Raw genomic sequence first — 27,524 nt, 5'->3', positions numbered from 1 at the left:
ATTGAATCAGTCCTCAGAGCCTGTTTGCTGCTGGAACTGGCAACTTGCTTAATCATCTAATTAGCTACTTTTAACTCTGTATCTATATGTTCATGGACTTTTCATTTGGAAAAAAATAATTTCTACCTTTAGGAATTCAAGATTTGAAAAAAAGGGACAAATAAATAGCCATTATGATAGGTTTTGCCAGTTTTTGTGATTTTCAATTTGAGACATAGTTTTGTTTCCTGTCTTTGAAAATTTCAGTAAGATCAGAGAAAGCCCATGCAAAGCAAAATGAGCACTCAAAGGTGCCTGAGCACTGGTGTGGAGAAACACTAGGGTCAGCCCCAAAGCAGGTAGAGAAATGCAAGCATAGGAAACAAAGGTAGGGGTGAATGAGCAAAGAGGCACAGCCACACCGGAGCCAGTACAGTGTGCGCATGCGTATTCCCTCTGGCTCTCCTATGCGTGCTCGCAGAAAACGTATTAGACGTGGCTGGAGGTTTTCTAGAAAAAGAGAAAACCCTCCCTCAAATCAGCTAAATTGAAAACTACAGATTTGCAAACAGCTGCCATTCTGGTTCTGGTATTGGTTCCTGCCAAACTGAATTTAAATATTGCCCCATATTATTGGTGTTTGGGTCTCTCTTGTCCTTTGATGACTTGAGACATAAGTGTAGCCATGGTCTGCTCTGCAGAGGCATTAACTCCAATTGCTCATTAACTCACAGTTGCTTGCTGGTAAACAAACAGACATTGGAGGAGTGTGTACCAATTTGCAGTCACTGCCCGCTAAAGAATTTGAATTGGTGACCAATTTGGATGCAGGAATTTTTCTGTGTGTTTAAATATCATTTATCCTGAGAAGTGCCCATTACCGAAATGAACAGGAGACCCCATTGGGACTTAATTAGAGAAGGAGGAACTGGGGAAGTGACAGTTTCCATGCTGTTTGGGAGCTTTGCTCCAGCCTTTGTTTCTATCTCCTGTAGTCTTACAATTAATATCTTGTATCTCGTTTTAATAGAGGCAGTAACTCTAGTAAGACACATTATTGCTTCTTGGCCCAAAGAGAAATGTTCATATATTTTTCTCCTTGCTGTTATCTGTCAAGTCGACTGGCTTCGTCTGTACCCTGAGACATTACACATTCAGGAAAGCAGTTGTTTCCATATGTCTTGGGGGGAAAGCTATCATTTTTCAGGAAGGCATGAGGTGCGTGGAACATTTTTTGTACTTGCTTTCCTTCTGCATGTATCAGGTGGTAGCCATTATAGCGTTCCCAGTACATACCACCGATGTGAAAACTGGAACTTCTATAACCTACACTTTGTATTTATTTCACTGGGAGACAGAGTTATAAAGCTGCTTCCTGACATGCAGCAACAGCTGCTAAGCATCTGTCCACTGTCTTATGAAAGAATTTAATAGGAGCAAGAAAAAACTGGTTGAAGACTGCTACTAGGATACTAAGCAATCATCTGAAAAGTAAATTCATGACCAAATTCTCAGTATCCTATCTTTATTTATCAACAGTAGAGAATGAAGGTTATTACTTTTATTTTTAACCAGCTTTGTATTGCACTGTTTTCCCACATCCACTGTTCATAAGTTAGTATACTACTAAATAATCAAGCCCAGTTGGTACACGACAATTATGGTGCTAGATGCTAAAGAATTTTTCTTCTTTTATATGTTAACCACAGACTATTTACAATATGAATGTTTCCTGTATCCCTTTTCCTTTAAGAATTAATAGGTAATTTTTTAGAACCACTTTAGGTTTACAGAAAAATTGAGCTGACAGCAGAGAATTCCCATATGCATTCTCAATTATCACACTGACACAGTTTTCTGTATTATTAACATCAAATGTGGTACACTTACTGCAACTGATGAGCCAACATGGATGCATTATTATTAACTAATGTTTATAATAAACATAACAGTTACTCAGTGTTGTACATTCTGTGGTTTCCACAAATATATGATGGTATATATCCACCATTATAGTATTAGAAATAAGAAATTCACCACCTTGGAAATCCTCTATGCTTCACCTAATCATTCCTCTCCCCTTTCTGAAAACAACAACAACAACAACAACTGGCAACCACTGTTCTTTTGACTGTTTCCATAGATTTGCCTTTTCTAGATGTCATATAGTTGGAATCACACAAGATACAACCTTTTAAGATTAACTTCTTTCACTTAGCAATATGCACTTAAGTTTTATCCATTTCTTTCTGTGGCTTGATAGCATATATATTTTCATCACTGAATAATATTCCATTTTATGGATGTATTCATACCCCAGTTTGTTTCATCATTTGCTGATTGAAGGCTTCCATGTTTTGGCAATTATGAGTAAGCCTGCTATAAACATTTGTGTGCAGGTTTTTGTGTGGATGTGTTTTCAAATCATTTGGGTAAATAGTAACATGATTATTGAATTGTATGGTTATATGATGTTTTGTTTCATTAAAAAATTGCCATTATCTTTCACAGTGGCTGTGTCATTTTACATTCCCACCAACAGTAAATGGGAGTCCTTTTTCTCCACATATTTGCCTACATTTGGTACTGTCAGTGTTTTGAATTTTGACTGTTATAATAGGTATGTAGTGGTATCATTTTTGTTTTATTTAGGAATTCACTGATGACATATGCTGTTGAGCATCTTTTTTATGCAAATTTTCCATTTGTTTATCTTCTTTGGTGAGGTGTTTGTTCATGTCTTCTACCCATTTTTTAACTGTTTTTTTTTTTTTCATTTTATTGTTACTGAGCTTTTCTGCTGCACAGCATGGCTTGCAGGATCTTAGTTCCCTGACCAGGGATTGAACCTGAGCCGTGGCAGTGAAAGCACCAAACACCAAGTCCTTATCACTGGACCATCAGGGAATTCCTTAATTATCGAGTTTTAAGTGATCTTTGTATATAGTGAATACCAGTCTTTTATCAGTTATTTTTCTTCCAGTCTGTGGCTGTCTTCTGATTCTCATAGTGATATTGTTTTTTCATTTAATATATGCAGCACTACTGCTCTAAGTATATCATGGACCTAGGATTTATCCTTGTAACATTGATTTTAATTTTTATATTCTAAGGGCATATGAATTTTAATTTTTTGTGGGTTGTATGGACAGAAACATTAAAAAAGAGCAGTGGTTCTAACCTCTAAATGTGCAAACATTGCTTCAGTGTTATTGGAAACTTTATTCTTTAATCTTGTTGGAATTATGTGGGGGATGAATTCACAGAGAATTCAGTTGTAAGACTGAGGGTTAAAGAAGATTATTTTAAGGTCCTCTTAAGGATTATTTTAATACTAATGTTCAGTGATAATCTAGTCAATAACTTATTTGCTTATTCAGAAAGTCAACAAATATTTATTAATTATATATTAAGTACCAGGAACTGGGTGCTAAACTACAGAAATGACTAAATAATACATGGTCTTTGCTCACATGAGGCTTACATTCTATTTCTGGGAGAAGAATGCAGATGGGTAGGGGTGGAATAAACACCACAATTGGTAATTTAGTCATAAGTTTTCTAAGAGTCTTAAAGAAGTACAGAATGCTATGAGATTATACAGTAAATAGAATGACTTATGAGGTGACTTGTGAAACATGAACAAATAGATGGGACAAACAGTCATTCTGAAAGATGAAATAGTGTGGTTGAGGGCCCTGAATGAGAAGGAACATTAATTTTTTGAGAAATAGAAGAAAGATTAGTATGGCTGGAACACAGTGTAAAACAAAGGAAGAGGCACAAGAGAAGGCTGTTGAGATTATTGAAGGGATGTCACTGTGTGTGTATGTACGTGTGTATAGTCAGTGGGCAGGATCACTGAAAACAAGTCCTGTTTGAAAAAACATCAGAGTACGTTGTCAAGAATGGATTTGCGTTTAGTAGGACAAAGTGCATGTAGGGTTGAATAGTCAGAAAGCTATTGCTATAGTCTAGGCAAGAAATGATAGTATCTTTAGGTTGTTAGGTTGTTTGTGGGTCTAGATATTTTTTAAGAGCCATCTTGGATTTTAAGTAAATATCCATTATTGATTAATTCTATTTTCTTGGGAGTAGTTAAGAAGAAGGTATTAAAGATACTTGGATCATACAACTTGGGGAATGATGATACTATGTATTGAATTAGGGAATCATAAAAGAAGATAAAATCTGACAAAAGAGATAATGAATTTTGAATATGTTAATGTTGAAGTATCTGTGACTAACCAGTTGAAGATGTCAAGTAGACAACACTTCATATATAGATCAAATGTTAAGAGGAAATTCTGAACTGGATATATATATATATATATAATATAATATATTTAGGGCTTATGTATTAATAATAAGACATTATAATATATAATATATTTAGAATTATATATATATTCTCAAATATATAGATTTGAGGATCATTGTCCTAGATACATGATTAATATAGGAGATTAAATCACTACTCATAAAACACCTATTTCCTCGCCTACCCCCCCCACCATGAAAAGAATTTACTTCCCTGTTCCCAGACTTAGGGCTTACCACGTGACTTTGACCAATAACATGTGAGCAAGTGTGACATAGTCAACTTGTGCTTATGCAGTTGGGCTTCCCCTATTGTGTGATAGCCTTTCACCAGCCTTGGTGAGCTGCTGGTACAAGGAGTATGAAAGATGTGAGCTGACCTGGACCTAACTTGTCCCTTGAAGACAAACCAAGTCAAATCCAGTCCAGGTTAACAAGAATCCAACTCATAAATTCATTGGCAAGATGTATGCCACTGATATTTCATTGTTATATATTATACAGCAATAGTTTTTTAGGACAATGAGCTCACTTAAGGAGAAAATAAAAGGTAAGATAAGAAAAGAGACTAGTGAGAAATCTTGGAGAATGTCAACACTTAAAGTCTGGGGAGATGAGAAGTAGCTAGAGAAGAAAAGAAAGGATCAAGAGCTTGGAAGTTCATGATAATCAAAGAAGTAAGTGCTGAGCTGCACCCCACAGGCCTGCACGCCGTGTACTTGCTCATCCTCGAGACTGAAGAAAGAAGCGGTGAGCCAGGGACAGAGACATCAGTTTAATGGATATTGGGGATCTTACATATCTGAAGCAAGGTCTTGGAGTGATGCCCCACCGTATGTGGCAGAGAGCAAAGAGGACATGGAGGCATTCTTTGCTATGAAGAGGGTGAGGAACTGGTGAGGTTGGCTCATTGATTGCCAGAAAAACCAGCAGAGGGGCCTGTCCCTTTGATAAAGAGATAGTTCTTACAGAAAATGAAAGAGGAGAGGGAAAAAGCTGGTTTAAAACTCAACATTCAAAAAACAAAGATCATGGCATCTGGTCCCATCACTTCATGGCAAATAGATGGAGGAATAATGGAAACAGTGACAGACTTTTATTTTCCTGGGCTCCAAAATCACTGCATATGGTGACTGCAGCCATGAAATTAAAAGACGCTTGCTCCTTGGAAGAAAAGCTATGACCAACCTAGACAGCATGTTAAAAAGCAGACACATGACTTTGCTGACAAAGGTCCATCTAGTCAAGGCTATGGTTTTTCCAGTAGTCGTGTATGGATTTGAGAATTGGACCATAAAGAAAGCTGAGTGCTGAAGAGTTGATGCTTTTGAACAGTGGTGTTGGAGAAGACTCTTGAGAGTCTCTTGGACTTAAAGGTGATCCAACCAGTCCATCCTAAAGGAAGTGAATATTCATTGGGAGGACTGATGCTGAAGCTGAAGCTCCAATGCTTTGGTCACCTGATGTGAAGAACTGACTCATTGGAAAAGACCCTGCTGGGAAAGATTGAAGGCAGGAGGAGGAGGGGATGACAGAGGATGAGATGGTTGGATGACATCACTGACTCAATGGGCATGAATTTGGTCATGGACAGGGAAGCCTGGCATTCTGCAGTCCATGGGGTCGCAAAGAGTTGGACACGACTGAGCGACTGAGCTGAACTGAACTGAGAACAGTCACTAGTCTGAGCAGGGCTCTGTGATTAAGTAAGAAAGTCACTTATGTGAGTAGGATGTAGATGAAGCAGGTACTGGTCAAGTTGGGATGTACAGAGAGCAAGAGAACAGCCATCTTGGGTGGTCTGAACACACACAGGGATTATTCAACCAGGAAAAAATTCTACTGCAAATTCAGAAAAGATGATTTAGCCACATTGAAATTATTGGTAATATCAGCAAGAGCCTTTTCAGTGGTGAGAATGGAAACTGTGTGAGTGTAAGCTGGAAACTCTTACTTAAGAGGAAGATATAGAAGCAGCTAGGATAGTGCAAGGAGAAGGCAATGGCAACCCACTCCAGTGTTCTTGCCTGGAGAATCCCAGGGACGGGGGAGCCTGGTGGGCTGCCGTCCATGGGGTCACACAGAGTCGGATACAACTGAAGCGACTTAGCAGTAGTAGCAGCAGAAGCCTAGTGGAAGGAGAAGGCACTGGCAACCCACTCCAGTACTCTTGCCTGGAAAATCCCATGGACGGAGGAGCCTGGTAGGCTGCAGTCCATGGGGTCGCTAAAAGTCGGACATGACTGAGCGACTTCACTTTCCCTTTTCACTTTCCTGCATTGGAGAAGGAAATGGAGACCCACTCCAGTGTTCTTGCCTGGAGAATCCCAGGGACGGGGGAGCCTGGTGGGCTGCCGTCTATGGGGTCGCACAGAGTCAGACACGACTGAAGCGACTTAGCAGCAGCAACAGCATAGTGCAAGTTACACATGTTACCCGGCTTATTGAAATGTTCCAGTGCGGAAAGAGAAAAAAAAAAAAACAAAACAAGAGCACAGGAAAGAAAAAGCATAATCACAAGCAGAAACTTTCTGAGAATTTTGTGGGGGATGGAATAGGATCACAGACTGAAAGATTGGTGGTATGTACCTGGAGGAACTCTTCTTTGTTGTAACAGGTGGAAAAGAGGTTTAGCAACCAGAAGTTGAGGAAATTTCAGTCAGTAGCTTCTATTTTTCTTTTTCCCTTGAAATTTGCTGTATAAGCTAGATGTCATCTTCTGAGAGTGCTAAGGAAGCACTGAATTCAGAAGCTTCAAGAGTGGATAGACAGTGGCCTTCCATTTTACGTTGTACAAGAGGATTAACCCTGCTTGCAATGAATGAGAAAAATCCATGTGTATTTGAGAGTTTTTACTTAAAATTTTGAACGTTTTTGGTTGGTTTGTTTATTTTTGTGTTTATTAATGAGACGTGTGATAAGCACACGTTCACAGGAGTAAAAATATCTGCATTAAATCTGAGTGAGATGCTTTTTTTCACATCTCCATCTTCTGTTATCAGTTACTTTGCATTGCAAATAAGTACATACTCAACCTTGAGCTGAAAACTTGGCTTTTCTTTCCCTTTCCTTATGAGGGTACTCATTTCCAAATTTCAAGATTTAAACTCATGGAATTGACATATGAGGCTTATGTGGATTCACAGAGGAAGCATTAAAGGTGATCGAAAACGAAGAGAGAAATTTCAACATTAATACTGTGGATCACCTTTGCCGCACTTGAAATGATTCCAGGATTTTCTTTTCCTGGGCTTTATGGCCATTTGCCTCCAGATAGGCACACTTCTTTCTCCAAATATCCTTTTAAATTTGACACCCGGGCCATATGTTATGCTGTTTCACTCTGATTTCCAAGCAGAACTCTCCCCAATCTACATTTAATTATGTGGAGCATTTGGCTTGCTAAAGGCTTTCAACTCTACCAGAACCCCCTGGAATTCATTATGTCTCCCGGATCAGAGGAAGCAAGGATGTTAACTAGTCCTGCGATAGACTGGGTAGTTACTCACAATATATCAAGATGTGTTTAGAACCATGGTTTGGAGGTAATTTATGCCATGCTGATTCTAATGACTGTGGAAGAACCTTACCACAGAAGACAATATACCCTGATCAGGCAAGTTATTGACAACTCTCTTCTATGAAAAGGTGTTGGTCAAGGCACCTCAGCCTGACTGATTAAGAGGGATGTCATACAGGATTTGAATGGGAAAATTCTTTCAGGCTACAGTGTCAGTCTGGGACACGTTGTGCACAGATTACCTGGTTTCCTTCACTGCAGGATGTCACCTGTGGCTTCACTGCCATAGTGGATAATCCGCTGTTCTTCCAAGGGCCACTCTTGAGGTATGAAACACTCATTCCCCAGCGGCTAAAGAATGGTGCAGCCGACAGTTCACAGCTAACTCCTACCCTGGGAGTTGCCCTCAGCCAAAGAAAGTGGTTTTGCCTAATAGTGCAGCCTCCTTCTAAAGCAGGCCACATTCAGTGGTCAACATAGGACTATAATTCTGGGACCCATTGCCTTGATTAGAAACATCTCAGTAGGACCGTGCAGGTTCAGAGCCTCTTATGAGAGCCCCTGAGTCTTCCATGGCAATTACATCCTCTGGGCAGTCCTGCTTCCCTCTTCCTGTTACACATGTTTCTGAAAGCACAGCCCAATAAACCCTCTGAATGCAAATCTGCCATCTCGGTATTTGTTTCTCCAGAAACCAACTAGAGACACAGAGTACCAGGAGTGGTCCTAGGAAACAGACTCTTTTAAAAGATATTTTGGCGCTGGGTTGTCTGCCAGCCTGCTGACAACAGGGACTCTCTTACTCCAGATAAATAGAATATTGATCACTCCTAGAAAGTACTGATATTTTATACAAACTGTCACTAGTGCTGAACTGATGAACTCAGCTGGGAGACCAGAGAAAGTGATGCATGGGTGTGTAAAAAATATCCCAGGCACTTGAGAAATTCCAGAGAGCCAGTGCTTACAAGGTTAGATGGCTGTTTTGGGGGGTTGAATGCATTGAAGAACTAAAGATGAAGAAGATGAATCAACTTGCAGCAAAGAGTGATAGCTAGAGGAGCTCACTGCTGCTGCTAAGTCGCTTCAGTCATGTCCGACTCTGTACGACCCCATAGATGGCAGCCCACCAGGCTCCCCTGTCCCTGGGATTCTCCAGGCAAGAACAGTGGAATGGGTTGCCATTTCCTTCTCCAATGCATGAAAGTGAAAGTGAAGTTGCTCAGTCATGTCTGACTCTTAGCGATCCCATAGACTGCAGCCCATTAGTGGTATACAAAAAGAGTCTCATATTCTGGAGAAAGAGGCAGGAAAATCTGAAGATCAGATCCAGGACACAATTATAAGGGTAACAGTGTCCTAGAGAAAGTTAATCCCAAGAGGTCTGCTCTGCTAAGTGAGGGCTCTGACTGGGCAGGGGCAGCAGCTGAGAGTTGGGATGGGAAGGGGCCTTGTTCTTCTCTTCTCACTCCCTTGTGGTGGTTATTCCTGACTGCACACCCCAACAGGCCTATTATGCCATTTCCAAGTCTATTATTTCTTCCGGAAATCAACTTAAAATAAATGTTGGTCACTGATGGTTTATTTTTTCAAATTGCCTTTTTAATCTTATACTGTGATTTTCCTGCAACAGGAGTTTACTCTGGATGGATAAAGGCACTGTTATGTTTTCAAGGCCTTTTTCCAGGAAATAGTTCTAATATTAATTTCTATTTTTTCATTGTGTATTAGTGCATAACCCTCAAAGAATGAATTCTTAGGTCTGGTTCTTGTTACTTGGTTCCTTCTTGCTGAAAATCTGTTCCTAAAATTTGGAAGCTATCACCAGGCGTACTGGTGTTAAGGGTTGCAGGGTGCTTGAGCAAAGTAGGAACTTAATCCAGAAGTAAATAAATGAGGTCAGGTAGATTAAAAACAAAAAAAAAGCAACAAAACCCAAACCAGGAAAATCATGGAAAATATCAACCTCCTTTTACACACCAAAGGCCCTTTTTAAAACAATATGCAAATAATGCAAACGATGCAAATAGAAATATCAGAACACTTATTTGAGTTGTTTATTGCACTGGAGAAATACTGGTTAGCTCACTGCTAACAAAGAGTGAGATATAAAATAATATACTAACAAGGTACAAAATAAATACTGTTTCCCTGGTTACTAATACCATGTGAGTTAATCTAATTATGATTTTCATATCTAAATGTCTCTAAGTTTTAATAGCTAGGATAATTCATGTAAGTCAGTTTAGTAGCCCTGTCTCAGACTTTAACCTTTTCAAATGTCTTCAAGATTTTGCCTTGAATTTGACAACACACTCAAAGTTTATTAAATACATTGAGATTGGGTCTTTTCTGCTTTATACTGTCTTTCCTAGGACGTTCAATATTCAGCATCTCTTCTTCCTTTCCTAATGATCAGAAAAGGAAAACCATGTATTCTGCAGACAGTCTTACATTTTTTCCTTCCCTCTTTGTTCTACCTGGTTGTAGTCCCTCCGATGACCTCATCATCCTGTCTCCATACTGCTGTCTGAGTGCCTGAGTGCCAGCTTAACGTAGTGGTGAAAACTCCTTTTCTTTTTTATTTCTTATATCCCTCACTACTCTGTCCTTTCATAAAAAGCTGATTCATATTCTTTTCATTATATGTGTGAAGTCTTTTTTTTTAACATCTATGATAATTCTCTTCTTAAACAGGCTAAACCTTTCTCTTTTTATATTTTCGATATGTTTCTATACATGGATTTATAGATTCAGGTTTTCAGGTTTGTTGTTTCTACTTGTAGGAGAAAACCCAGTGTACAGAGTGAAGTCATGACAGATGAAACAGGGTCAGGCTACAACGAGTATCTGTAAAGTAAAGAGCCTTTCAGTGAGTTGACCCCTGGATCATGGACATAAGGTCACCTATTCATTGTTCCATGTTTTAGTAATGGCAGCTTGCTTTATTTGTAAGAGCAGGCTATTGATTGGATGTGAATAGCTTCTGTTCTGTACTCGTATGCTTCTCTACTCATAAACTCAATACTTAGAATTTTTTTTTTAAAAAGGCACAGTGTTTGTGACCATCTACAAATTCTGTAATTTATTCTAACTGAGATTGACCTTACTTTGTATAAATCATCTATTTCTCTGCCTCCATCATCCTTGCTTTTTGGGGTGGTGTTAATTAAGAACCATTGATTTTCACCTAATGTCAACCCTCCCATTCTTCCAACTCTCCTACAAATCCCAGTCCTTCCTATTTAGCAATAGCATTCATTATAAATGCTATTTCTTTCTTGCTATTCATCTTTCTTTCTTTTGCCACATCTTTCTTCTTCCAGAAAAGTCTGTCCTTGACCCACTAGCTTCCTTCCCTTTCTCCACATATCTTAGTGGCCTCTTTTGGCTGAATGCTTTAGTGACAATGACTGCATTGACAATTCTGAAACCTCTCTATCCACCTTTAACCTCTGTCCCAATATATATCTTCTCTGTCAATCAGAGTTCGCCTCCAGGCATTCAGATGCATACTCAATCTATTTAAGAATGAAAGAATCTTTCATTTTGTCCCTCTTCCATTCCATCATTTAGAATCACCTTAGGCATCACTCTTCTAAAGCCTGAATATGCATTTTGATGCATGTCAAGATCAAGATGTATCTTTAAAGATAGACGGTTTCATGGTCAGAGGCCTTTTGCTGTGAGGCATTGCAGCTCACAGATGTCAAATTGTGGGAAGAAGCCTGGATATAGGACAAGGCCTGGGAGGTGACATGGGAATGAAGTTTTCTCCTTGCTGCAAGTCCAGAGTCTCTATTAATCAGCTTCTTCAGAGGTGACTAAACTTTGGAGCACAAATTCAGACCAAACAAGCACATCCACACAAACACTGATTTGGAAACCAGTATGTCAGAGTATAAATTTGAAGTGGAAGATAGTTTGCACAAGATAAGCAGAATCAGTTAATTTCCTCTGGTCAGGAAGAAACTGCTGCTTAAATGAGTTCAGTAGGAAAAACATAAGAACAAAATAAACAAAAATAAAACCAGAGCTCTGAAGCTTGCTCGATTGAGTGAGAACTTAAAGAGTATCACTTAGCAGGCTCTGCCTGGTAAACCAGAGTCAAGTTTGAACCTGTACCTCCAGTCCCAAGTTCTTTTCTCATACTAAGAAAGTCTTTTCTTGTGATGGGAATTGATTTTTACTAATTTCAATTTCAGGGAATAATGTTTCCTTCATATTGATCCTTCCCCACCAAATAGAGGGTAACACATTGTAGACTCTTGCATTAACCTCAAGAAGTTTCTTTCATTCTGACCCAAAACACCTTTTAGCTAATCCATATTTCACTGTGGAAGAGAATCATATCTAAAAAAGCACTTGTAACAAGCAGTTAATCACTTCTATCAATAGCTCTTGAAATGAGATCCTTGATACTTAGATTTCTGTTGACTATTGGGACCAAGATCATTTTAGGTGTAATTGATACCATCCAAGAGAAGGTAATCCTTTCAGAGCAGAAGTCACGAGCTGCAAAGTAATATTAGCTCATATTAAATATAGTTAAATATAAAATTTACAAAAACGCAGTCAGTTCCAAATAAAGGAAAAGATTCATCTAGTTTAGTAAAATGCACAATTTAAAAGCAACATTATTCCTTTAATTACCTCTTTGTGTGTGCATCTTTAAGAATTATCTTTAATTTTCTTTTCTTTATACATGGCATATATCCTGAGAGGCATCATCACATATGGTTAAGAATGTGATCTCTGGAGCCAAACTGTCTGGATTTAGATTCAAACCTCCTCTTTCTCACTGTGTGACTTTAGCTTGTCTCTTAATTTTCCTGTATTTCAGTTTCATCATCTGTAAAACCAAGGTTTATAATAGTATCTTCCTCATGGAGTTGATGGAAGATTAAGTACATTTAATATATTTGGCACTAAAGCAATGCCTGGAATAGAGTAGGAGCTATCAAAATATTTGCTATTATTTTTATAGAAATGGATGAATGTGAACATTTGTGCTTTATAAAAAGCAGTCTTACTTTGTGGAAAGGACTCTGTTCTCTTCTTCCTCTCACTTTTCTCCTCCGCTCACATCAAGGCCACTGTTCCCAAGCCCATTCATACCCCAGATAGCTCATGCTTCAGTGTGCTCATTTAATAAGTATTTAAACATATTTTCTCTGTACTTACATAATTCCATAAAAATATGCATATATATGCATGTGTGTATATATATGCATATATATATGTATATATAGGGAAGAGTTGGTAATAGTTTCCTTCTATATGATATCGTCCTAAGTAAAACCTTTTCTACCGCTTGCTTCTCTCATGCAACAGTCCCTTAAAGTAATCTGCAGTAGCACTAATTCATGGTCATCCTGTGATGTGCATATATGATCCCATATTAAGTCATTTGTCCTAGGATATGGACATTTATTTCTAGTTTTCTAAGCCATTATAAGCAGTGCTTCAGTAAATACCCCTTTATATAGACATCTTATATATTGCTACTTTTATTGCTATGGCAGAGATTCCCACACTGGAAATGCTGGTTTAAGAGTATGTTTTTTAATTTTAATTGGTCCTCTTTGATTGTTTCCCAAAGCAGTAACACTGCATATTTCCATCAAAATGCAAGAAACCATCCCTGGCAACAATAGATGTGATTCTTTCTAATTGTTTTCAGTCTTTTTGACAGAGAATCAGCATTGAAGGGGAGTTAGAGGACCTCACAGGATGAAGCTGTCCATGCTGAACATGGGCAACAAAAGTAGAAATGAAACAAAGGAAGGAGAATAAGCCAGAGGCCAGCAGAAGATTAGTGAAGCTGAGAATGTTATTGTTGCTGTTTAGTCACTAAGTCGTGTCCCACTCTTTTGTGACCCCATGGACTGTAGCCCGCCAGGCTTCCCTCTCCATGGGAATTCCCAGACAAGAAACTAGAGTAGGTTGCCATTTCCTTCTCCAGGGGACCTTCCTAACCCAGGGATTGAACCTGTCTCCTGCATTGACAGGTGAGTTCTTTACCACTGAGCCACCAGGGCATCCCAGACAGTTGCATACTTCATGTAATAGTGGAATCCACTTAAATGAAAAAGCCAGAAAGGGATCAAAACCCAGTTCTACAGCAGACCAGGGCCAATAGAAACAAAATAGGAAGCTGGGCCCAAGTAGCTAGGATATACGTTAGGGCTTACTATTGGACATCAATGTTTATGGATGGAGACAGAGAAACTCCAAAACCCCTAAAGACTTGAACTGTTGCTGCTGCTAAGTCGCTTCAGTCGTGTCCGACTCTGTGCGACCCCATAGACGGCAGCCCACCAGGCTCCCCTGTCCCTGGGATTCTCCAGGCAAGAACACTGAACTAGAGGGATCAATTAGATCAGTCTTTATCACAAGGCTATTTAATTAGAAGTGGGAAAGTTGCTTTTTATATAGTTTAGTTCAATGACTTGTTACTGGTCCTATTGGGTATAAGACACACTAGAACTATTTCCAAGTTCTAGGGAATTGTGGGTCAAATGGTTCTGATATATGATTAGCTAGATTCTACTACTTTTCCAGGAAAAGAGTGAACTGACCTATAGCCAACTGAATATTCGTTTTGAAGAAGTGAGGTGTGGTAAAGCTCCCTCAATCATGGTCATCTTAAGAGCGCAATGCCTGCTGTGAGGCCAGAAAAGAGTTGTTATAGTAATTATTTTTAGGTGCTCATCAGATATCTAGAAAATTATACTAAGAAAAGCTTTTGGGTTTAGCAAATAGAAAGTAATCGGTGCGCTTGGAAACAGTTTTGTTAGAATCCTATGAGCAGAAAGCAGAGTGTAGGGGGACTTACGGAGCAATTGAGTTGTGGGAAAGAGGAGACAGAAAATGTAGGATACACTTGTAGTTAAAGGGAAAAAGTGATACAATAGCAGAGAGAAATGATTTGAGGAAAAACACATTGTTTTTTTCTTAAAAGAAAGCCAAGATCAAAGCATATCAACAGGAAATAGAAAAGAGACAATGAATATTGACAAAGTTAACATCAAAAGGAGATGGAGCAAGTCCTAAGGAAGATGGCAGATGAAAGGGTGGATCATGGCAAGGATAGATGACTTAATATGAAATGACCAGAGGGGGACTTGGTGACCTCTGCTCTGGGAAATCTAGATAAAGAGAGTGTTTGAAAATGCACATACATGTACGTAGACATTTTCAAAGCAATGTCATTGAAAACAGTTGTTTCTGAAAACCTGCTTGTGAGTAGGTAGAAAATATCTAGAAGGATCTACACTAAAGTGTTAACAGTGGTTACTTTAGTGGAATGAGTTTCAGTCAATAATTAATGCCTCCTCCTCAGCTGGATAACCCAGTGCAGGGAATAAACAAGTCTTGGCTCTTGTAGAATTCATATTCAGGAAGGAGGCAGAGAAGAAACAAATATGAAATACAGCCTCCATAATGAATGGTGTTAGGAAAACATTAAGCAAGATAAGAGAAGAGAGGGTGTCAGGGATTGCTATTTTGGATAAGTGGGCCTCTTTGAGCAGACACCTGAGGAAGGTGTTCCCAGTGAGGGGTGTCACAAGGGTAATGACCCTGGGCCAGGGAAGTGCGGGTGAGATCAGGGAAATGCAAGAAGGTGAGTGTGACTGGAGGAAAGAGCGCAAAGAGGGAGTTGGAAGGAGCTGTTCATCTCAGGATTGTTTAGATTCCATCCCAACGCGGTGGGAAGCTATGGGAATGTTTGAGCACAGACAGTAGCACAATCTGACTTAGATTTGAACAGATCACTCTGGCTGCTGTGTGGAAAGTGAAAAGCCCAGGGTCTGAGAGGCCCCAGGGTGGTAGGTACGACACTGTTGCTGCAGTCCGTGGGAGAGACGTGGCACTCCACAAGGACGAGGTGTTAAAATGAGATTGAATCCAACATAACTAAGATTTGCTGTTTTGGGAGTAGGCTTTTTTTGGATGGTTAGATTCTTTCCTTTGCAATGGAAATGTAGTATTTTTACAATTTAGGTCAACAAACTCAAGCAATATTTTAACATTGCTAAATACGAAGCTGACAAGCAAAATCAGGTTAATAGTATATGAAATAACAGCAGGAACAACAACAACAGCAAAAACATGTAAGGCCAAAAGATAATTCTAACAATAAACCAACAGGCAGAGGTGCAGCTCTTGTCAGCGGGGTTAAAGTTGAAAGTGGAGTCAACTCAAATTCTAGGAACCAGAGGTGGGTCTCAGAGTTCTAAACTCTTTTCCCTCAAATCCTCCCAAAGTGTTACACTGAAATTATGGCTGTGTTTTCCAAAGAACCTGAATCACAAATCATGGCTTCTTAATCAAATCAAGTCAGCTGTAATGTTGTCTTTATGTAAGCAGTTATGGGCTTTTTTGTATGTAAATCATTTGGGTTGTATTTGAACTTTGGACTCATTAAAATCAACATCTGGGTAGTGATTGCTAGTTTCCTGGTGTCCAGTGAACCTTCAGTGGCCTAGGTTTCCATGTATTTTGAGACCAGAGAAAGAAGAAAAAGGACATCAGACAAAATCAGATATCTAATGTTTCTAACATTTAAAAAAAAGGAAAAAAAAAAAGCTAATATGAAAAAACCCTGTGTCATCCACAGAACAATTACAAAGCTGTCTGCTGACCAATCAGAAAAAAAAAATAAAAAGCAAAACAAGTTGACTTCTTTTTTGTCCTGACTTAAACTTTCCATTTGAAGACTGCTAACGGATTGCTTTTCTCCCTGTCTGTGAGATGAAACCAGGGCGTATTCTAACCCTTGACAAGCCAACTGCTGCTTAAGTTACAATCTGACCTTTGGCTTGCTGGTAAAAACGACATTTCCCTGACATGGCTTTGTCAACGTGTCCTTTCCCTTTTGCAACCTCAAGATAGGACACGATGTGCCAGCAAACTCTTCCAAGAGTCTTGCAGAGAATAAGCTAGCAACTTCTCTAATACTTTGTGGTTGTGAAAGATGAATTCTAGACGTTTCAGGGAAGGGAGACTTCCTAGGGCAGTGCCTTCTGAAATGGTCCCTTCTGAAATGGAAATCTCTTTCTAGAGGGGTGTGTGGATTTAGTTCAGATCTTAGTTTGATGACTTGAACTCTGAAATTAGTAATTTAAAGTGGAATAGATGCTTTTCATACTTCTGTTTAGAGACTGAAAAAAATAGAACTAGAATTGTCACCCATCCTAACTCTAGAGATTTGTGCTATTATTTTCTTATTTGCATCTGCCACCAAATAGGAATGCTAATCCCACAGCTAAACCTTAAAGCTGACTCTGAAAATACGTGTTTACCAGGGCCAGCCCACTTATTCCCCTAACTTTAAGGGAAAAAAATTTTTTTTTAATTTTTGTGGTTGGAACTTCTTTTTGAGCTTCCCAGTGCATTTCATAGAGTTTGAACTGATATTTATTTCTAAACAGAAGGGACTAAGCCACCTTACATGTCAGAGACGAGGGTGCTAACACTCTATCCTCTTGTAAGCGGGGATATTTTAATTCTGAGTTTTTTTTTTTCCAACATCTTCCTTTTTTTTCTTTTCTTAGACACTGTCTTAGCAATTAGCATTACTGAGTGCTTTTATGTGACATATATATTGAAAATAGCTTTATTTGCCTTTTGCATTTAAACCTTGCAAAGACCTTAGGACAGCTGATGGAGGTATAATTATCCTTAATTTCTCTGTGAAGAAGAGATGCTGGTGAGGTAACACAGTAGGAATTTAAACCCAACCTGCTTCTAATGCTATTCTTCCATCACTCAACAAATCCACTTAGATTCAACACACTTTTTTTTTCTTTTCTAATTTTGTTAGGTTATTTTAAGGTTATTTTAATTTAAGGTTATTTTAATTAATCTCTAGATAAGGTGAGGGTTTTCTTTTTGTCACTTATAAGATAAGGAGTTTGAGCTATAACAGTGTCTTTCTCTATGTGTTTCATTTAATATCAAACTTCTGTTATGTAATTTATACCACTGTACTTTAAACTTGAAATTGTAGTTAAATCTCTCATGCAACAAGTATAAAAAAATAATGATTCTGACCTCCAGACCACCAGACCTCACCCCTAATTTTATTTCCCCACTATGGAATCTTCCTTGCATTTGGTCTGACCAAAACATATACGTATATGAAAGTGCCCAGTACTGAGAGCTATATAACAAAGCTGAATCTTTGATGTGGCGTCTGTTATTCAGTGGAAGGGTTGGGGGATGTGCATGCTTGGACACCCATGCCCATACATGTGCACACACATGCATGTGTGATCTTACTTTCCTATTTAATCTGAGGGAGAGTGAATGCAAAACCTTGTTGGATGAGCTGGTATGACTGATATGTGGGCCTTCTTTACAAGATGGTCATCCTTGAGGAGAAGGGTGAGTATTTGCATTTTGCACACCTCACTTGTGGGAAGGTGACATATACTCCTAAAGATGGGTTCAAGAACATAGTTTGGTTTTAAAAGGAACTATATATTTATCTCAAACTTTTCTTGTTACATGTGTTGGTACTTAAAATTATTGAATATATGAATACATGAATAGACAGTTTCAGGAGCAGTATGTTTAATTCATTTTATATATTAGTGTTTCTTCACAGTGTAATCTGGAACTCCGAGTAAGCGTACAAATGAATAATTATTGATTATTCAGTTTAAAAGAAACCACTTCTGAATTATTCTGTAAGCTCAGCATATATATATTCAGATAAATAACAATGTCATCAGAGACATAAATAATAATGTGTGCTAGGTAACTAGGAATTTATGAAGCCATGTCAGTACTTTAGTTTTAGACACTTTAAAATGTCCCATATGATGGTCATGTTTAGTAAACTTTAGTTTACTTCTAAATGATTCACTATAAAAACACTTTTCTGGATGACACCATAATAGAAGTAATCATACAGAATTGGTCAGCTTTTCATGATGTAGCCTCTTATATAATCAGAAAGGTTCCAACCTGATCGACTTGGCTAGGCAATAGTTAACCCACATTTAAGATGGCGTGCTCTTCTATACTACTTAATAAGAATGTATTTTCAGCTTTATGGTAAGCTGATTTAACATGATTCTTCTCTTCTAACCAGTGATGCGTGGCGTGCATGTGTGCTAATTTGCTTCAGTCATGTCCGACTCTTTGCGACCCTATGGACTGCAGCTTGCCAGACTCTTCTGTCCATGGGATTCTCCAGTCAAGAATACTGGAGTGGATTGCCATTCCCTCCTGCATGGGATCTTCCTGACCTGAGATGAAACCTGCATCTCCTGTGGCTCCTACATTGCAGGTGGATTCTTTACCGCTGAGCCACTGGGGAAGCCCTCTAACCAGTGATATCAGCCGTTAATATCTGTTTATTTTCTGATATAATATTTTTCCCCTTTCGGAAAAAACCATTGCTCTATGCATTCGAAATCACGTTAGTGAGTTCTTAGAGTCAGTCTTCCGTATTTAGACCCCTATGCAGTCTTCCGAGATTGTGGGAAGTCTGTCTGTTCTTCTTTTCATTAGGTAAGAAGAGTTACTTTACATTTTGAATAAATAAATGTATTGGCCACATTTATTGTGGCTACATTTACGGGCCACTGTGTTGGTCATTTTTTTTTTTTTTAATAATAATTGTACCAAGAAAACTTAATTTGAATTGGCATTTCCGTGATATTCTAGACTCTACATCATTTACCATTAATGAAATGTTACTTTTTAAAAATTAAACACATATTACAGAGAACACTATTACATCCCAGGTGCTAGTCTAGATACCAGAATAATTAAGAGGGGACTAACACGTTGGCCTTGCCTTCCAGGAGTACATTATATAATTGTAAAGGAAACCTATAGGGCTCTGGTTCCAGGTAAGATGGACTAAGCACACTTTTTCCTATCATACTTACTGAGTTGTCTTGAATACAACTATAAAACATGGGACAAAATCAGGGAAGAGCTTTTTGATTACTGTGAAAAGAAAATAGCGACAGGTAGATTGGGAAGAACATCAGAATTTGAGGGACCACCAAATTGGTGAATTAACTAGTTTTTCTCACTCTGTTAATTTCTGTCCTAAAGATAAAGCAACTGGGAAACCAGAAGTTAACAATGGTACAGACAGAGAGGGCTAGGAAAGCGCCCCCCCGCCGCCCCCCTGCTGTGGCTTAAGAAATGGAAAAGAAAATTCCTTTCATATTGAAGAAATCCATCTCTCTCTCTCTCCTTTTTCTCCATTATGTGTGTCAGAAATGACAGTGCTAGTTACAGGAAATGCTAGGAGCTAAAACTCCATGGAGAATGAACTTTCCTTTTTGATAGGCAGAGAGAACTGTGACTTTAAGAACACCGGTGAGGTCTTCACTGGTTACAATTGTATCTCATCCTGTCCTCCAGACAAAGGGAGATGATGCATAATAGATAACCAATTATCTAGTCAGACAATTCCAAACCTGTTTGCCCCTAGGAGATAGTCAAAATGAAAGAGAGGAAAACTGACAAAACTGAAAGGAGGAATAAACAAACCCACAAGTATGGTTGGAGGTTTCAACACTCCTTTCTCAGTAATAGAATCAGTATATTTAAAAAAATCAGCAAGAAGAAGAACTGAATAACACCATCAACCTATTTTATATAATCGACATTTACAGACACTACTCAAAAATATCAGAGTGCATATTTTGAGTGCATATGTGGAGCATCCACCAATATAGACCATAATTTGGATCATAAAATAAAACTTAAGAAATGTAAAAGAAATTTAAGTCATACCAACTATGTCCTCAGATTCTAATGGAATTAAAACAATAATAGAAAGGTAACAAGGATATCTCCAAACACACGAAATTTAAATAATACATTTCAGAATAATCCAAGGGTGAAAGAAATCTCAAGAGAAATTATAAAATATTACAAACTAAATTAAAATGGAAATACTAAAATTTTGTAGGATGCAGCTAAAGTAATACTGAAAGGGAAATTTAGGATATTAAACATTTATAATAGAGAAAAAAGCTGTCTTAAGTCCACATTCTAAACTTCTGATTTAGGGAACTGGGGAAAGAATAGTGAATTAAATGTGGAAAGATTTTTCATAAATATAGGTAAGCTGATTCTAAAATTCATAAGAAAGGGTAAACAATTTTGAAAAAGGAGATCATAGTTGGTGGAATCATACCATCCAATTTTAATATTGTGAGCTACAGTAGTGAAGACAGAATGGTATTGCTGACCTATGATATAATTCCATTTTGACTTTATTGTTTTTAAGAGAATATATTTGATTGAAATGCAATTTACATGCTTACAAACATACAAACCACCCATACATATACAGTTTGAAAGTAGGAGAGGTGACACAAAGTGTTTATTCACTGAACATTCCCTATCATTAAACTCTCATTGTCTGTGGGTTTCTTTTTGAGTAAGAAGACCCAGGCTCTAGGGCAAACTTTGTGATTTTGAGAAACAAAGAAATCTGGTTAGAACAGTGATCATGGGGATGGGAGGAGAAGTCTTTGGAAGAGGATGATCCAGTGTCCCAGTCTGTCTGAAACTGAGGGGTTCCCAGGATTTGGGACTTTCAAAGCAAAAGGGGAAAATTCTCGGAAACAGGGATTAGTTGATCACTCCCCAAATTATAGAAAGACTCAGTTCTGGGTAAGGCTAGTTGATGTTTAAGACAATAAATGTGTATGAACTCATTTAATTTTCTTGGTAACCCTCTTCTAGTTCTCCAGACTTTAAAAAATGTATTCCTATTAGGCCTATTCTTGAAAAATCCGCACATTCAAGGACACGCTATCATGACTCAGGTAGTCTTGTAATACTAAAAAGTATCATAATGTTAAAAATATTGTGGATTAAAAGTAATTGAGGAATAACTGAGAAACGCTAAATCAAGTACACACTAAAGTTCTTTCTAGGTCAGTGATTCCAGGAATATTTTCAAAATCTTATGGACATAAATTAGGTAATAGTCTAAAACAATACATTAACTTTTCCTTGTAAGCATTGATTGAAATAAATAAGCTAAGTAAATCATTTAGACAATAAAAGTAAATGTAAAACCATAATGTGAAATCCAAGTATCCAACTTCTGAAAAACATAAGAATACTCTTGATTAATATCCTCGAAAAACACCATTCAGTCTTTCTGTGGAAAGAAATTAAAATATGTGAGCTCTTTATGATATGAAAAACTTTCAGAAAAATATGACAGGTTATTAACAAAACATTAGGTAGTTTCGTATCTATAAATTTTTGAATCTTTTATTCAACTTTGGAAATATCTGAATCATATGTTTCAATGTAGATCAGTCTCCTGGGGTTTCCCTATTTTAATTTTTATTCTTTTTATTCATTTAAAATTATTAATTAAGGAAACCAACTTAATTAATTACAAAAAAAAAACCCTGAAACTTATAAACCTCAATTGGGAGAAGGTGACACTTATTGAGAACCCAGCTCACAGTTCAATAAAATAATGTATAGAAAATTATTTTGTAAACTACAGCACTATAGAAGTGTTGTCATTTTTAAGAGCAGGTAAAGTATAGTAAAGAGCAAGGGTGAACATTTGTTCCATGCTCCTCCTTGACTCCTCTCTCTCTCCCTCTGCCCCTACTCCACATCCAATTTATCCGCAAACTCTCTCAACTCTTTCTCCAAGTGTGTCAAAGCTGTTGTCATTATTACCCTTCCACACTAATCTCTCTACTTTCATCCTTGCTCAAGTGTCAATTGTAAGCATGTGTCTAGATTGACCCTGTTTCAATGGAAAGGAGATTCTGTCACTGTTGTGCTGAAATCTCTAGTGGCTTCACATCGTGCTGGAGGTGGAAGGCAGACTCCTAACAGTGGTCTTATGTGTGTCTCACCCTTTCCTTTTAGCCTCCTATCTCTCTTTCTTGCTCTTCATTTCTTTCTAGCAAAATTAATTCCTTTGCTGTTACTCAGATATGCAAAGTGAAATCCTCAATGAGCTGTTTTCATCAGGATTTTAGATTTGGTTGTTCCCTCTGCAGGACAAGCTCCGACCTGATGTATCTCACTTCTCTCCCCATTCAGGTCTTTGTTCCAGCATCAGGCAACTGTTACAACATTTCTTGACCACCTTATTTAAATAGCAAGCCTCCTACCACCTCCACCTCCCTCCTCCCATCCCATATTCTCTTTCCTTCTTTTCTGATTTATCTCCATAACATCTGTCAACATCCAGCACGCCAGATAATTTACTTGCTAATTTATTTATTATCTTCCCTTCTGGAGGGTTAAGGGTTTTTATTGATTTTGCTTACAGCTACATCTCTAGTGTCTAAAATAATAACTGCCAAATAGTAGGGGCTAAAAAATAAGCATTGAATGTATTGCCTTTTTAATACATCTGAATTTGATAAATATTTCAAGATGTAGGACTTTGAAAGTAGAGGAGACATACATAGGGTCTATTCTCATGGACTGTACCTTCAGGAATTCAGGTTCAGAATCCTAATGTTCATGTCCAGTCCCCATTAGCCCCTTCAAGAACCTGAATAGTCACAGAAATTCTCAGGTCTCAGTTTTTTCTTTTGTAAAATGGGACTCCTGTTCATACTTACCTCTTAGTTGGCTGAAAAGATTAAAGGAGATAATAATGAATACTTAGGCAGATGGTGAATTATTGGATATGAAGTGCCTGTTTTAATCCATATTTTACTATGATTTTATATTCTCCTTGGAGAGATAGCAATGATTTTTAAAGTCGATCAGGAAGAAAGTGAGGGGTAAAACATGACTTCAAAGTGGAAATAACTTGCAAAGCATGTTGCTACATCATGAGTGAGACAGACCCAGGCATGAAGAGACTAACACTAACAATTTTAGGTACATAAAGATTATGTCCATTGTGAGAAGGAAAGAGGAATTTGGAAAAGCAAATTTAATCAAGGAGAAGTATTGTTTCTCAGGTACATATTGTCTGCTTCTCAGTGCTGCCGTGAATAGTTAGTTGTTCAAGATTCTTCCTGAACAAGGCCATCTGGACGAGTGTGTGGGAAAGGGGCTAAAATGCAGCGTATGCTTTGTTTGGGAAGCAGCACAGTCTAGGGGTGTATCTACCTATAGGAATGGATGCTTTCTCCAAATGAGCAAAAACAAACTGTATGTATAGGCTATCATAGACTTCACCTTTGAGCACAGGTACCCACATATAAGGTCAGCCTATAGACATGTCTCCCTCTTAGGAAAGCCAACAGTTCTTGAGATCTGCCCCGCTCATGTGACATTGTCACATTGTTAGTATTTTATTGTTAGTATTAGTGTATTGCTATCATTATCTGTCAATAAAATGTCTATTATGCAATAGACATTTATTGAGCATCTGCATGTGTGGGCTGGGATGCTAGATGTGAATGTGTTTATGACTTATCTCTTAAAGAATCTAAAATACATCTTGAGCGTGGGAGTAGTTAAGAGTTTCTTGGATTGATTTGGGCCTCTTGTATAATACCCTGATTAGCTGTTGAGATTTTTTAAAGATATTGAATGATTGATAGATTGATTGATTAACTGAGGTCAAAATAGTCTGAGGAAAGCCAAATGGCAATGATAGCAGACAGTGCAAAATCAGAGCACAAAGTAATTACTAAAATTGGAAGTGGAAATGTGGTTTGTAAGCAGGTGAAAAACTGAAGTCAAATCATGAAAGCTTAGGATGTGTTACTTCCCCTTCCTCATCTGCTGATCATTGTATATTTAGTTTAAATATTTTTATCTTCTGACTTTTCCTGGGATGTTAACATTTAATTTTAAAATTGGTCTTGCATTAGAAATAGAATGACTTTGATGTACCATTGGATGTGACTTTATTTTTTCAAGTAAGTTAACAGGAAAATAAGAGTATTTTATCCTGTAGTTTAGAGTCTGTTTTTGAGGAATAGATCTACTTTATGTACAGAGATAATATGCAAGGTAAGCCTCTTCAGCCATATCACCATTTAGGACTAAATTCTTCGATTCAAAAATCATCTTTTAAAGACTTCTGCCCTGCAACAGTATTTTTAGGATGCCATCCATTATCAGGCAGGCTTCAGAATTTTTTCAAAGAGAAAGTTGGATATCTTAGGTTTGAAATATGGTAGTCAATGAGACCCAGAATTGGTTGCTTGGTGGAAGTGGTGGATGGAAGGATATGGTCTGTTCTGCAGATGTTGAGTTTAGGGTATCTGGGGAGACCAAAGACCTCACTCTGGAGCTGAACTAGGTTCAGGAGGGAGAAAGAAAAGTACACGGTCAGGAAGCTCCAAGGAGTGACTTACAGCTCGAAAGAGACCTGATGCTACAGAAGCCCAAGCAGCAACCAGAGGGAAGGAAGGGGTGGACCGAGAATGAGATGTGTGAGGGGCTTATGTGAGTTAGGTATAGTAAGGCCTGGCATCGCATACATGTGGATTTTTTAAGACTGCTCAAGCTACCAGAACAAGATTGGTTATTTTTGCTCACAAAACCTTCACAGGAAGTTCCCTATCTCTCCTTAAAGGACAGAAAAGAACACATTTCAAGGTTACAACATTCCCTGTAGCGGAAGGATAAAAATGGAAAATACTTTGTGCTTTAATAAAAATAATGAGAGAATAAATCAATCTTATAGGCAGCCCTTGTCTCTAAATAGATAAGTCAAAGATTAAAAGATAACACAACAAAACACAAACACGTTGATGGTTATACAACTGAGTATTTATTTTCATTCTCCTGCTTTTCACTTTGCCCTCTGGTTTTATACAGCATAATTTGTTCCCGTTTTCATAGTCCTATCAAAAGCATGAGTTGTATTGTTTGCCTATAGCCCTGGGGAAATGCATTAAAATGGCTTTATGAGGATGCAGCTAGAAGCAAGGATATTTACAAAGGATGCTTAGTACTCAGATTATGAATATCAACTTTACATGAATGTAACAAAAAGAATACACCTTGCTGAGATATTATATAATTATTATCATTCAAAGTGAAGTTTCAGCAGAAGTGGATTTATTTCTTCCCCTATTTGGAATAAATTACATGGGTTCTTCTTCTGCAGGGGGGAGCATAGAGCTATAAATGAGAAAATATGCAGATTTGCTTTCTCATGGGCCAAATGAGCATAAGATGATTTACCTGTGTGCTGTGTGACCTGAGGCTAATGAAAGGTAGGAGACTCAAAGATTGATATTACAGTATGGAGGTAAAAGAGAGAAATTGTGTTCCCTTCCTTCCAAGATAGAGGCTGTTTGGCCTATATATATCTCCCATAGTTTTTGGGCTTCCCTGGTGGCTCAGATGGCAAAGAATCTGCCTGTAATGCAGGAGACCTGGATTTGATCCATGGGTCGGAAAGATCCCCTGGAGAAGGGAATGGCTGCTCACTCCAGTATTCTTACCTGGAGAAGGCCATGGATAGATTATCTTAATTGCCTGATTATAAAGTTATAGGTACTATAGTGTCCCTTAGCTTTTCAATCTCCTTTGATATCATTTGCGCCATGCTTTCTATAGGCCAGGGATTTATTCTGTAAATAAAATTTTATGTATTTGCCATGTGGTAGTCTGTCATTTCCATACTGTTCACCATTTTTCCTTAGCTCTCTTCTTCCACTAGCTCCTTAAAATTAGGTTAGCCCCTATGTTATGTACTCTGTTTTCTTATCTTCCAGCTTTGCACTGTTTCCTGGTAAATGTCACCCACTGAGCCATCACAGATATATGGTAGATACCCACTCAAGTCTGTGAAGTCCTTTCAGGCCCCTCTGGGTAGAATACTCATGTCCTCCTTTGTGCTGTCATTGACATAAGCAGTCCCTAACATGGTGCCTGGCACATATGAGTATTCAGTGTATATGAATAATGCATGCAAATATGAATGAATGTTTATCTACATGTACACGATGCTGGGAGAGATTGGGGGCAGGAGGAGAAGGGGACGACAGAGGATGAGATGGCTGGATGGCATCACCAACTAGATGGACACGAGTTTGAGCAGACTCTGGGAGTTGGTGATGGACAGGGAGGCCTGGCGTGCTGCGATCCAAGGGGTTGCAAAGAGTCGGACATGACTGAGCGACTGAACTGAACTGAACTGACATGTGTTATGGGGCCCCCAAGGTGGCAAAGTGATAAGGAATCTGCCTGCCAATTAGGAGATGCAAGAGACGCAGGTTCAATCCCTGGGTCTGTAAGATCTTCTGCAGGAGGAAATTCCAAACCACTCCAGTATTCTTGTCTGGGAAATTCCAGGGACAGAGGAGCCTCTGTGGGGTTAAGAGTCAGACACGACTGAGCAACTGTGCATCACCACCATCACACATGTTATAAATTAGCTTTTAGTGCAGGCATTTTTGGTGGCCTTTTAAAGCAATCCTCAAGTCTTACTAGTGAATCCCTACAACTTTCTGAAACACACTTGTTTAGGTCCATTGCCCTCAGCCCTCTCCAATAAGAGACTTTCTATTCAAATTTGTTATTAATAAAAAAAAAATAATCTGCTTGAAACTGGCTGCTACAATAGGTCCTAATTCTTGTTTTAGGACTATGAAGGAAACAGTTAAATAGAAAAGCAGGTGTCTAGAAAGAGTAATCAAGCTGATAGTAATGTCCTCTAACATATTAATTTTAAATATTCAGTGCCTTTATAGAGTAGTGGAGAAATCATCAGTTTGGTGTAAATTTTGGTCCTGGTTACAACTGCCTTTTT

The sequence above is a fragment of the Oryx dammah genome, unplaced genomic scaffold, assembly GCF_014754425.2.
Source record: "Oryx dammah isolate SB20612 unplaced genomic scaffold, SCBI_Odam_1.1 HiC_scaffold_11, whole genome shotgun sequence".
Taxonomy (NCBI): domain Eukaryota; kingdom Metazoa; phylum Chordata; class Mammalia; order Artiodactyla; family Bovidae; genus Oryx; species Oryx dammah.
The sequence above is the reverse complement of the archived record's forward strand: the minus strand, read 5'-3'. Positions refer to the sequence as shown.